The following is a 13300-nucleotide window of genomic DNA, read 5'->3' on the forward strand; positions in this document are numbered from 1 at the left end:
CGATAATCTTAGTACATTTATTGTAATTTTTAGCGTACTATCTACTTAACGGACATCTTTTTATATCCCTCGATATAATATAAATTTATAGCTCTAGAAGATATATCTTACCGGATTATACCGCTAGAGGCAGACGACGCGCTCCTTCGCCTTAACTCGAGTCCTTAACGACTTCGTTCGTATTAATACCTCCCTAGCGACGATACCGACGTTATAGTAGTAGAATCTAAGCTAGAGTAGTAAGCGCAAGGTCGAGTATTCGTCGTCGCGTCGCAAGAGGCTATTATTATTATCGCAGGTCGCTTTATATCGTCGCGTCGCAAGAGGCTATTATTATTATCGCAGGTCGCTTTATATCGTCGCTTTATATCGTCGCTTTATATCGTCGCTTTATATCTATTAGCTAGTATAGGCTTAGCGCGCGGCGACGGTTACGTATATAAACAGTAAAAAAAAATAGTAGCGAATAATTAGAGACGAAGGGAAGACAGTTAAGAAGGAAGGGAGGACGAATAGAAAGCACTATATACTAGGGCAGAAGAGGTACTAAAGGCGGAAGATAGAAGAACCCCTAAGAGGGCATATAGGATAATAATCTTAGAACTCCTTAGAGGACTAAAAGCAATCTATAACTAGGCAAGCTACGTAATTACAAAGGTAGCTAATACAGTCGTAGCAAAGATTATAAAGAAACAATAGGAGACAAGCCCAAACTACCGTACCTAGGCAGCAGTAGCTAGTTAGGAGGCGCTAAAACCCCCGAGGACAGTAGTTAGAGTCTATATTACGGACCTATAGGAGTAAAAGGAAATCTAAGGACTTATAGGGAAGGAGATTATAGAAAGAATTGCAGTTAAAGAGGTAATTAGGGCTAGGAACGAAGGTAAAAGGGTAATTAAGCTGTTTATAGTATAAGAGCAGGACAAAAAGAAGCTAGAAACACAAAAAGAATAGATAACCAAGATAGGGAAAACAGTAAAGGTCTCCTAATAGCAATTCATAATTATAGCCTATAGTATAATAAGAAGCTTTAAGGAAGAACAGAATATTAAGAGCCTATAGAGACAAAACTAAGCTATATGCCTAGGCCTAAAGATTATAAAAGTAGCATAGATTAAAAGGAAAATCGAAGAGACTAAGAAGCAGTCTTCCCTAATTATCTAGGTAGAGAGTATAGAGCAAGCTAATATAGTGCTAGACTAGGGGTTGTTCTAGGACTTTAAAAGATTAGAAACAGAGATATATAGAAGCAACTATAGGATAATATAGTGCTTTAAATGTTAACACTATAGACACTTAGCAGCTAAGTGTATAAAGATAACTAACACCTGCTCCTATTATATAGGGGATTACTAGGTTAAAGAATGCAAAGCATATAAGGGAGAAGCAAGATATATATACTATACTAAAAGACACCCCTCTTAGGCGAAGGAATACCTAGTAAGAATACAGGTAGCTAGGAAGGCAAAGGAAGCTAGAATCAATACACTAAAAAGATATATAACAAGCTAGGGCAGCTAGGTATAGAAGCAACCTAGCTAAGTGCTACAAAAGAGGTCTAGGCAAGATAATAGGTTCACATTTAGGGCCTTACTAGTATAAGAGAGTTACTAGTAACTAGAGAGACTAAGATACCTTAACATTGTAGGAAAGGAAGCAGGGTAGACAAAGCTTAGTTAAATATTGATCTAAAGTAAGGGAAGACTAAAGGAAAACTTATAGGGAAATAATATAGATAAAACCTAATAAACATTGCAACATTACTAAATATTATATAGTATAATGTTAACAAGAGTAAAGACAAGGTACAGAGGAGCTTCCTTTAAGCACTGAACCTAAAAGAACATTATATTATTATAATCTAAGAGCCCTAGCTCAACCTATATATAAAGAGACTAGCAATAGTTAAAGACCTAAGATACTACCCAATTATCTATAACTAGGGAGCCCTAAGGATATACATCTACATTAGCAAGGAGATAGATATAGAAACCTAGTAGGCTATACTATAGGAGGATAGGGACCTAATATTAGTTTAAGTAGAGACATCCTAAGGTATACTCTAAGTCTACTATATATACAACCTATTACTAGACTTAAGAAGCAGTACCTAACTAAAAACCCTAGAAAGACTGCCTAGAGTTATCTAGGGGAACACCTACTAAATCCTACTTAGGGATTTCAACCTCTACTACCCCCTCTAGGGCTTAAACTTTACCCTAGCTTACTACTTCCTAGTAGGAAGACTAATTGATATATTAGAGAGGGAAGGAATAGAAATTGCTACCCTAAAGGGACTAATTACTTAGGAGGCAAGAGGAAGCAGTAGTACACTAGACCTATACTTTGTATTATATTAGATTAGGAATAGGATTACAAGATGCAGGGTTAACTAGGAACTAGAAGAATTATTAGACCACTTCCCGGTATAGATTAAGCTAAATGTCTAAGCTAATTAGGAAAGGGAACTAGAGGAGAAGCTTAACTAGAAAGGTACCTAATAGGGCAGGATTAGGGAGGAACTAGAAAGGGACCTAAAACTAGAGGAACTCTTAACAAAGTACCTACTAAGGCTAGAGGACATTAATAAGGCAGTAGAAGAACTAATAGGAATCCTAAAACAGGTAGCTAGAAAGTATACCCTAGTAAAGAAACATTCACTATACTAGCAACTATACTAGACTAGTAAGTATATAAGGAAGGTTAAAGTAGTAAGGAAGGCTAGAAGGCAGTAGATATAAACCTATACCTAGGAAGCATAGGACAACTATAATAAAGCCTGCTAGGAAAAGAAGATCCAGATTAAGAAAGATAAGATATAAGAATAGAGATCTATAATAGGAATGATTATAAAGAAACTAGAGGAGATATAGAGGATAGCTAAATAGGCAAGGAGACCTAAATAGGACAAGGATATGCTACTACAATTCCCGGACATTATAGACCAATAAGGATAAATGCAGACTATAATAGAAGGGAAAGTAAGAGCCCTAGGCTAACACTTCTTCTATAGAAAAGTATAAGCAGACCTATTAGATATAAAGGAGAAAGAATAAGAGACTCTACTACTAGGTATACTAAGAGATACCTAGGTTAAACCCGAAACTATTAAAAGGATCCTAAAGAAAATTCTAGGCAATAAGGTACTAGAAGAAGATAAGATCTATAACAAACTTCTAAAAGCATATAGGAAGGGGCTAGCCCTAGTACTAGCCAATATCTTTTTACAAAGCCTAGCACTAGGATACTACCTAAGACTATTTAGGAAGTCCCTAATAGTAGTGCTAAGGAAGCCCTAGAAGGAAGACTATATATAGCTCAAGGCCTACAGACTAATAGCCCTACTTAATATAATAGGCAAGGTACTAGAAAAAATTGTCGCTAAAAGGCTAATAACCTTTGCCGAGGAAAGGAATATCCTTCCTAAAGGCTAGATAGGAGGAAGAAAGAAGAGGTTAACACTAATAGCTATAGAACTAATTACAGAATAGATTAAGCATATCTAGCACTATAGTTAAAACTAGGTAGCAACCCTCCTCTCCCTTAATATCTTAGGAGCCTTTAACAATGTCTCTTATAAAAGGCTCCTATATATACTTAAATAGAAAGCTACACTAAACTAGATAGTCTAATTTATCCAGTCCTTCCTATAGGAAAGATTAATACAGCTTATTCTAGGCAAATTCAAATTAGACCTAATGCTAACTAAAAAGGGAATCCCCTAAGGATTAACACTCTCCCTAATCCTCTTCCTTATCTTTATAGTAGACCTACTCCCACTCCTAGAATCAAAAAACACATTAGCATTAGGGTTTATAGACGATACAAACATCCTAGCCTAGTCTAAGACAATAGAAACCAACTATAAGATCCTAGAAGAGAAGTACTAGAAGTGTAAAAAATAGGCAAAGAGGTATAGAGCAAAATTCGCCTTAGAAAAGTATTAGCTTATCCACTTTAGTAAGGCTAAATCAACCTATAATATAAAGCAATCAATTACTATCTAAGGCTTTGAAACCCAACTATTAGCAGAGCTTAGGGTACTAGGGATCTAGCTAGATCCAAAACTGAATTAGGGACTATAAGTAAAGAAGGTAAGGTAGAGGGTAGATGCTAATATACAATCTATTAATAGGCTTATAGCCTCTATATAGGGGGCTATATTCGAGAAAGCTAAAGTTATATATAAAGCAATTGTTAAGCTAACAATACTATATAGAGCATAGATATAGATAGCCTAGGAGAAAATACTAAAGAGGATTAAGCAACTAGTTAGCAGGTCCCAAACCTAAAGCCTAAAGAAAATCCTAGGAGCATACAAAACTATACTAACAAGGGTAGTAGAAATGGAATTAGGGATAATTCCTACTAGTCAAACAATACTTTAAGGGGCTAAGACACTAATATATAGCAAAGATAATAGAATACCTAGCCTAACAGACTATCTAAAAGGCACTAGATAAGATTAAAGCCTAGTACATTAGGACTAGGAGGCGAGACAGACTATAAATAACTCCCTAGAAAGTTAAAGACCTAGAGCAATATAGAGTCTTAATAAGAGAAATGCTAGAGAAAGAGCTTTAGGGACCAAACATAAGGCTAAAGGAAGACAAGCTAAAGGGAGAGAAACAAAGCCTAGTAGAATCAATTGCTAGATACCTATAGGAGTAGGAATAGAACAAAACACAAGTTAGACTAGGAACCCTAAAGGTACTAATCAAATTTGGTTAATACAACTACTAGCTCTATAAGGACCTAAATAGGGCCGAAGCAAGCCTAGCTATCTAAATCAGATCTAAACACATTAGACTTAGATCTTACCTGTTTAGAAGAAACGTCCTAGGAATTGAAAACAGGGCTTACTAATATAGCTACCAATCTTAGAACCCTAAGTATATGCTACTAGTCTACCCTTAATAGTTAGAAGGCAGAAGTGATTAGAGACTAAAAGCAATAGAAAGGGAATACGATAAGCTAATCTAGAGCAAAGAAGACCTAAAGAGGATAGTAAAGTAGATTATTAAATAGGGATTTATATAACAATTCGTACTAGTAAGGGAAACTAAGGAGTAGATAAGAAGGAGGGAAGAAGAGGGGGAAAGAAGGGCAGGGTAGCAGGCAAGGTAGTTAGAGGGTAACAACTATAACACTAGTACACCCTAGAGGAAGGAAAACAAGGAAACGAGGAAGATTAATACTTATAAATAGGACAGAAGGGAGGTTTTTACTAACTAAGTTAGTTTCCTACCTAAAACAATACATAGAAACAGACCTATATAGGCCGAAAGGCACTACAACAGGCAAATGAAATATCTATCTATCTATATAAACAGTAATGTTACGGCGTTGCGCGTCGTCTAAACATTACTACTATAATAACTAATATAGCTACTACTTCTACGTAGCTATATCTACCTCCTTCTAGTTATCGATATTACTAGTAGCGACCTCGATAAAGGCGCCCCTCCTATACGGTCTTAGCTACTATAGCCCTCCCTAATAGTAAGTCTCTAGTATATCGGTCGCTATACGCTATTTTCGCTAATATCGAGCTATAGAGATAGACGTTCTACGTAGTATACCGTAGCGAGCCTTTTAATATTAAGAATTAAATCGCGCTATAGCCGAGATTAAGTACCCCCGCGCTTCTATACGACTTCGCTAATAGCTTACTATAGGCCGGGCCCCGGTATATTAAGAAGCGCTACAAGACATATATAAGCTAGTTACTAAGGAGGTATTGCGCCGCGTACGCGAGAACCGTAATATAGACAAGAATAACGGCTTCTCTCCTAAACCTCCGTACTATAGCGTTATAAATTACCGGCCGTCTAGGCATATATCGAGATTAGTATCTCTAGTTATAAATAAGATCTACTAGCGGACGGAGTCTCGGGACGAAGAATACGTAGTACGTATTCTCGCATATCGTCTAGTATATAGTAGTAGAAAGCTAACTCCTATAGATCTCTATACCTAAGTAGTCGTAGGACAAGTACCTAGATAGTAACCTTAACGTCGTTACTACTTAGGCGTAATAGGAAGAGCAAATAGAAGGGTCTATCGTCTACGTTAATCTAGATACGAATACTAATAGGCTCGACGAACTCGACGAGTTCGAGCCGAGACTATATCTCTTAAAGTCTAACTCGCTATTTCCTCGGCATTGTCGCTAGGTATATCCGTCGCGTACCCTAAGAATATAGCGCTTTTGCTAACTAGTTCTAGATCGAATTCGCGTAGATAAAGCTTACTACTATATAGCCGTTCGGTATAGATCGCTTCGTCGTCGTTCCTTTACGCGCGTATCCTACTATAACGAGCCGAACGGATAGCACCTTCGTATAGAAGGTCCTAGTTAGGTACGATCTACGGTTGTTAGAGGAAATCTGTCTTCCTAGCGCTATCGATGCTTTGCTATAATATAACTAACCCTTCGACTTCCCGCGAAACGATAGCTATATTAAATACTACGACTTCTTTAATATAGAGGCAGAAAGGGACTTCGATATAAAAAGGAGGCTATAGTTAGTATAGAATACTACTAATTTCGGTTATACTTAAATCGATATAGACGACGCGATAGTAATCCTCGATATAGGGCGTAGGAATAGAGAGTTTTATCGTCTAGAGATATATATAGGAACGGGAGAGTAGTACGTTTCCTTAGGACTACTATAAGTACGGTACTCGCGCCCTAGAGATAGACGCTATCGTAACTTAGAAAGAAGGCGGAGGAGCCTAAGTACGGTCTCGTAGGTAGAGCAATCTACCTCCTTTAGTCTATAAACTTTCTATACTTATTGTCGTCTCTAGGCTATAATTTGCCCTTACGCAACGTCTTCGATAGCGTAGCGGCGCGTAGGGTACATTTAAAGCTACATCTCGTTCTTGCTACGCGTAAAGACAATACGCTCTCTAAATAGGCGGCGGTACCGGATAAGTTAGAGGCCCTAGATAGACCGATACGTTTAGTTTTAGTCTCTATCTCGTCTTAGTATAGATAAGAAAGCACGTACCTTAGAAGGCTAGGGGTTTTTTTTTATATATATAAAGTTCTAGTATCCCTAAAACACGCGGGCGCTCCTGCTTAGCGCGGTAGTTCCCGGACATAGGGAAAATTATATATAGGAACTCCCGAATTCGCGGCTATAGCCGGCCGCCTTACGCGAGCGTAAAAGGATAGCTAATAGAGGATTCGAACCTCTAATACTAAAAGTTATACCCTCGCTAGTCGCTACCTCGTATCTCTATAAGGACTACGAGCGAATAACTCTTACTATCTAGAACCGATCTAATTAGCTAGAGGGTTATAGAATATAGATAATTGTATAGATCGAAAAAAAAAGTTATAGCTAATAAGGGAATTAAACCCTCTATCCGGACGATCTAGTAGATCGTAGATCGCCTTATACTAATTTTACCGTACCCTTAAAGGTGCGGTCGGCTAATATATTTAAGCGAATATAGTTCGGCATCTCGCTAACTAGGGCTAGCTTTAAATAACTAGCGAAGGTATAACCTTTAGGACTACCTAATTAGCTAGAGGTCTCTATTTATATAGCGGCTATAAGCGTCCCCGCTCGCTTAGCTCCGGTTACGTATTAGAAAGCCGCTCCTATCCGACCTCGCCTTTCTTCGCTATAGGAGTATGTATAGTATCGGTAGAGAGTAAATAGAGGATTAGCGGAGACGACGCGAGGAGCGGGCGAGGTTTAGGAGAGGGACTCCCTTTTCGCCGTTAGGATAGCGCGGATCGATACGTCTTACTAGCATTTCGCGACGCCGAAAGCGTAGGTAGTAAATAGACGACCGGCGGAGACAACGCGAAAAGCGGGCAAGGTTTAAAAGAGGGACTCCCTTTTCGCTATTAGAATAGCGCGGATCGATACGTCTTACTAGTATTTCGCGACGCCGAAAGAGTAAGGAGTAAATAGAGGATTAGCGGCGTACGCAGTCGGTACAATTTTCGCGGCGGTAGAGAGTATAGGAGAGGAGAGTAAAATATATAATTAGATATAGGCGACAGTAAGGGTAGGACTATTTTTATTTTATTTCTACCGATTTAGGTACTACCGGAATCGCGATATCTTTAGATACGGCCGTTAATTACCTCTAAACTCTAGCTCGTTAATAGCCTTTAGGTATACGTCGCTAACTCCCTACTTCTATAATATCTTAGGTTGCTAGTCCGTATATCTAAAGCTAGCCTTATTCTATGCCTTCTCTAATATCTAGGGCCGATACTTATTCTCCCTATCTTATACGGAGCGGAACGCAATATTGTATTAGAGGCCTCGAGTACCTTCTACTAGAAAATAGAACGGGCGGGCCTATTTACTAGGTAGGGTTAGATTAGTGCTAGGTCCGCTAGTCGAGATATAGCTTAGCTAGCTCGGGTCGAAGGTATAGAATAGCTATACCTTACCTACTAATTCGAAGGAAGGCGACCGCGGGTCGAGGATAGGGTATACGAGAAGCGGGAGGGGGTATTCGGCGAGGGGGTAGTCTTCTATAGCGATAGTCCGGAAACGGAGCTCGCCCTAATATACCTATCCGAGCCTATAGAGGTTAGTACGAGATTAAAAATAGGCAATCCTTCCCGACGAGCTAACTTACGAATCTCTTTAGGGCCGGAATCTTGCTATCTGCCTCTAAGAAGTTATAACGATCGAAGGGATAGAGAGAGCTATCGTCCTTCGGCTAAAAGGTAAGCTCGACTGCGCCGCCGTCTACTATTTCGTACTAGTACGTCTAGTTACTATTAGCTCTAGTTTCGACATCTATACGCGGCGCTAATACTTATAAACTTAGTGTCTAGTTTCGCGTTTATCCTTCTATTAACCGCTATTACGATCTCGTTAGCGTATATATCGTAGCGGCGGTTATCGCGGTACGCTATATCTAGTTACCGGCCTATTCTACGGTTCTCCCTTAGGCGATCGAAGATAGGGCTAGTCTCTAGCTTAACGCCGTTATTCTTATTATAAAGCGACTTAGCGGCGAAGTTTAGCTCCTACTACTAAATAGCTATAAAATCGACGTCCTCCTAGTCTACTATCGCGCGCGTTCTAATCGCTAATATAATAGTATCGGCGAAGGAAATCGAGAGAGAAATAGTCGTACTAGACTACGCGAAGTATATAGAAGGGCGGCGGTCGATAGAATAACGGTTAATGTCCGTATCGCGCTCTAAGTTCGTATTAACAATCGCGTTAATATATTACTTCTAGATCGCGTTATATATACAAACAAATAGGCAGCTACGTATACGCGGCGCGTATATCACTTCGAGATACACTTAGGACTAGGGGGTTTCGAAATAAAGGTCTTTAGAATTGCGCGATACTACCCGAACGAATATCGCTCTTTAAGAGCGCCGAGTACGGGAAATCAAGCCGAAGAACATACTATCCGAGCTAGCGTATACGTGCTATATCGCTAATCTAGGCCTTTAACGCCGAAATTGCCCTCCTAGAATATATAGTCTTAACTAGCGCTTAGTCTATATCTTTAACCGCGATCTGCCTTCCTTTAGGCGTAGTAGGTACTATTATAGCTTCTTTACCTTCTTCTATATTAAAATCCTCTATATCCGCCGCCTATAACACTATCTCTAGATATACCGGACTATCGTTTAGCGAGCTAATATCTTAGACGCTTAAAGGCGAGTTATAGCCGTCCTCGCCTAATACCTCTAATCGGCTATTACTAACACTACTAGCTCTAGTAGGATCTAGTTTTCTAAATAGCCTCTAGCTATATACGCATCTCTCTTTAATAATCGGCGACTAGAGGATAGTACTCCCGGTAGTACCTATATAGAGCAATCCACTTAACGCCTAAGGAATCTAGTAGCTATCCTACTAGTCTCCTAACTTTAGGCGCTCTATAGGGTGCCTATAGCCTTTCCGCGTCGAGAAATTGCGAGATCGATACTACGTAAAACTAGATTACGCCGGTAAACGTAGAGCTTTCTTAGGATCGGTTAAAGAGGCGCCTATCTACCGAGTACTCTCGCTCTCTCTCTCCCCTCTATACGAACTACCTTATACGAACCTACTATTCGTACTTAGTCCTCCTCCGTAATCTCGGCCGGCGAGTATCCTACTACTCTCGCAAACTATATACCCTAGATTTGATTAACTAGTTAGGGATAATTTGTCTAAACTAGATCTCGAGGGCTCGTATAGGAGTAGCATTCCGGGTAACCTTTATTTAATCTATATACTCCGCTAATACTACCTTAGGATCTAGGAATCTTCTAATCTACGGATTCTAATAATCTAACTAGCTCCGTTAAAGGAACTTCCTAGTATTAATTTCCGAATTATTACGATTCGTAAGCAAGTACTAATCGTATAGGCCCCCCTAACTAGGTTCTCCGCTATCGATTCTTTGCGATTCGTCCTCCCTAGATCTTAGACTTCTTTCGTAATATCGAATATCTAGCTATTCTATCTATAAACAACTTAGGACTAGTAAGCATTAGAGGTAGGTAGGCTAATAGCCGCGGTTCCTCCTAACCGAGATCCCTAATATCGACTCTTTACGATTTGTATACCTTATACTACTCTAGGATCCTAATTTCCGAGGCGTACTTTAACGCTTATATTATCGACGATCTCTACGAGAAAACAACGGCTCGCTCTTAGAATTGTCCCTATCTCTAAGAGGTAGCATATAAGGACGCCTCGATATCGTCGGTCTACTAATAGTACGTTATAATTACCTCGCTTTTTATACGAAAGGCCGCGATTCTTCGAACTCTATAGTACGGCGTACTCGCTTAGCTCTTCCTTACCTAAAATGTCTTCTCTATCTACTCTATCTTCTTCTAGATCTAAGCGCCCGATGCTTACGCTACCGGATATAAAGAGCGTAAGGAAAGGTAAGAAGCGAGCGATACCTAGCTCTTTCGTACCGTCCGACTTTACGATTAACCTAATATCGGACGATAGTCTATCTAAGTTATAGCGTTTACGACGATAGCCGAAGCCGAAGCGGAGATCTAGTTCCCTATTACTAGTTAAAATGTCGACGGGGATAAACGTCGTATAAGACGATAATCCGTTCTAAACAATATTATATAGAGATAAAGAGACGAGGCATAGAGCGGGTATCTCCTAATCTTCCGCTAGGCTATCGTTTCCGTATAACCGTATTCCCGTTCCCGGTCCCGCTTCTAGACTAGCAGTCGAACTACGTTAATGCAAATTCTATTAAATCGTTAAACTAGTATCTAACTTCTAGAGAAAGAACAGACGATTCTATAGAGTCTATACTCTAGTAGTATATTAGCGCGTAGGTTAGTATTCGAGCGATAATATTCCCTAACTTTAATAGAAAGCCTAACTTTCTGCCCGTAGCAACTACGATTCTAATGCTATATATCTATAGTTAGCGTACGACGACGTATCTACCGGACTATTACCTAGGTTACGTCGAGCAAGTCCTGTTTTTAACGATACGTTAGAGGCGTTAGGGACGACGCGCGACCTCCCTAGCGTATTATCGCTATATACGTAAGGTGTTTTATCTAAAACGCTATCTAATCGTTCCCCCTTTTATATATCTTCTTCTACTAAGCGTCCCTATACTCCGCCTACCTACGAGTTATATACTGTCGACCCGTTACGTCTAATACTATCTCCTTTATCGTATTCGGCGTAGAGTTTACCTACTATTACAATTCCGAGCGTTAGTCGCAGGTCCGATTCTATATCTATATTAGTAAGCGGCGCTTCTAGCATCTATACTCTACTAAGTCCGATAGGTTGCGACTATAACTAGGACGATTAGTCTGTCTTGCCTAGAGATAGCGTTATATAGGACGCCGAGAGGCAAGGTCCGACGCTACTAGATATAGAGGCCCCTAATAAATACGGTCTAGACGCTTTCGATAATTACTACGACTTCGGCGACCTTCTCGATCCTTCTAGACCGATAGACGTTGAATTTACGGAGCCTTCCTATAACGCTAACTCTACGAGTTTAATTAAGAATAGTAGCTCTATCGCGCCTAGAGCTCCGTCGCTAAGGCCTATCTAACCGCTACTTCTACCGAGCCTTCCTTTTACCTCTAGAGCAATACCGACGGACACTACTACTACCCCTGCTAGTAGGGCTAGAGCTAGCGGTTCTAGTCCTTAGGTGCGAGCTAGTTAGCCTTCTCTAGGGCGGATATCTTTTAAACGTCTAAACGATTATAATACCCTCCCTATAGCGGTCGCCGAAGCGTACTATAGCCTAGGTCGATCGTAGGCTACTAACGCCGACCTCTTACGCCTAGAGAGATCTACTCTTCCTAAGGCGTATATCTCGATGCTATACGAAGTAGTAACACTTAATATTAGCGATATAGTATATACCTACTAACACTATTAAGCTAAGTATTAGATCCGTAAAGTATCGAACGTCCGAGTAGATAGCAAACCGTCTTCTTCTACGGATAAGAACGGTATAGTGTTTATAATATATTGCAGTAGTAGCGCGGTAAAAGGTATATTTCCGATCCCTAAACTACCTCCGTTACTACGGCGACTACTTACTATAGACCTATCTAAGGATATAGAAGTAAGAACGTTCTAGGAGAACATTCGAGCCTACAATTACCGCCTTGTAATAACTTTATTTATAGCTAAGCGTAATATACGGGTGTTAGAATATAGTTTATTCTAGATTTACGGGGAAGCGTATTATTTAGGCGGCGGTCTCTTCGCTCCGACGGAAGATCCCTAATACGCGTAGCTATACTTTTACGACCCCGTATATACTACTAAGAGGCGTATATAGAAATCCGGCGATCGTAGATATGCTAGCCGGAACTAGAAATCTATACTATCGCCGTAGCTAGACTTCGGTACTATAATCGCGTTATATAAGATAATTACGCAATATAACGCGCTATATTATAAGTTCGCCGCGGCTCGGAAAATATTTATATCCTTCTAAGGACCTAGGCGCCTCGTTCTTAAGGCTATAGACCTTAGTTTAGTCTACGAAGGTACATAGGACGCGCGTCGATATAATAAGCCGGTCGTAAACGAAGTAGCCGCCCTCTATCCGGATTACGATCCGGAAGCTATTAGCGGAATAAGGGATTTTGTAGTAGTAGAGCGGTTAAGTACGGGAGAGGTGTCTACTACTCTATATCGTATAAATCGCTACTATCTATACTACTTCCCTATATATTACGTCCTCCTCTAGGCGGCTAGAACTCCTAGGTTTTCGTAGGAGAACTAGTTTCGTACGCGTAGTAGGAGGCACGTTACGCTTAGGGATTACTTTAGGTACATTT

The sequence above is a fragment of the Pseudocercospora fijiensis genome (assembly GCF_000340215.1).
Source record: "Pseudocercospora fijiensis CIRAD86 unplaced genomic scaffold MYCFIscaffold_4, whole genome shotgun sequence".
Lineage (NCBI taxonomy): Eukaryota > Fungi > Ascomycota > Dothideomycetes > Mycosphaerellales > Mycosphaerellaceae > Pseudocercospora > Pseudocercospora fijiensis.